This window comes from Silene latifolia, chromosome 10 (assembly GCF_048544455.1).
Source record: "Silene latifolia isolate original U9 population chromosome 10, ASM4854445v1, whole genome shotgun sequence".
Taxonomy (NCBI): Eukaryota; Viridiplantae; Streptophyta; class Magnoliopsida; order Caryophyllales; family Caryophyllaceae; genus Silene; species Silene latifolia.
The window spans coordinates 144533868-144534782 of record NC_133535.1 but is presented as its reverse complement, the minus strand read 5'-3'; the positions used below and the strand labels follow the sequence as shown (position 1 = coordinate 144534782).

The 915-nt window shown below is 45.6% G+C and overlaps 1 non-coding gene across 1 annotated transcript; it reads right to left on the bottom strand.

The window, feature by feature from the left end:
• Positions 1 to 215: 215 nt before the first annotated feature.
• On the bottom strand, positions 216 to 322 carry LOC141610387 (small nucleolar RNA R71). The gene has a single exon (XR_012528297.1). It is a non-coding gene; the product is annotated as a small nucleolar RNA R71 (small nucleolar RNA).
• Between the last annotated feature and the right edge of the window lie 593 nt (positions 323 to 915).

Here is a 915-nt window from a genome sequence, read left to right as displayed (position 1 = left end):
ATGCCCATGCTCATCTTCGGAAGTTTAAGAGGAAAGTTTCAATGATGAAGAAGAATGGGGTGTCCGAAGACACCTTGAGAATGATGTTGTTCCCGTTTTCATTGACGGGCAAAGCGGACCGATGGTTGAACATCCACCCACCGGATACTTTCACTACTTGGGATGCTTTGGCTAAAGCATTCATGGCCAAGTATTACCCTTCCTCCAAGACCGCTATGCTCCGTAACGAGATCCATACCTTCCAACAAGAGGATGGGGAGTCCTTGGGTGAAGCTTGGGACCGTTATCAAGACTTGATAGCGAGTTGCCCCCACCATGGAATACCGGAATGGTACATCACTCAAACATTCTTCCAAACTTTGCTACCAAGGACTAAGGAGATGGTAAATGCCTCCGCGGGGGGAGGGTTTGATCACTTGAATGATGAAGAGGGCACGACATTGATCAAGAAAATGGTCGATTCGGAGGCGAACTATGGTTCTAGAGGGAACATGCTACGAAGGAATGGGAAATTTCCTAAGGAAAATGCCTCCAACTCCGAGACAAATGCCAAGCTTGACTTACTCACAAAACAATTTGAGAAGTTTTCAAGAAATCAAGTGAATCAAGCCGCAACCTCATATGGGGCACCCATGGAAGAAGTGGCTCAAGTCTCAAGTTGTGAACTTTGTGGAGGAAGTGGTCATACATATGACTTGTGTGGCAACAACTACAATGGTGCCTATGAAGAGAATGCTCAAGAGGTAAACGCTTTTCAAAGCTACAACAACAATGCTAGACCACCAAGGCCTCCTTACAACAACCCAAACACCTACAATCCAAATACCAATTTCTACCACCCCGGGTTAAAGAACCACCCCAACTTTAGTTACAAAAGCACCAATGTTCAAAACCCCCAACATCTCCAATCACAAA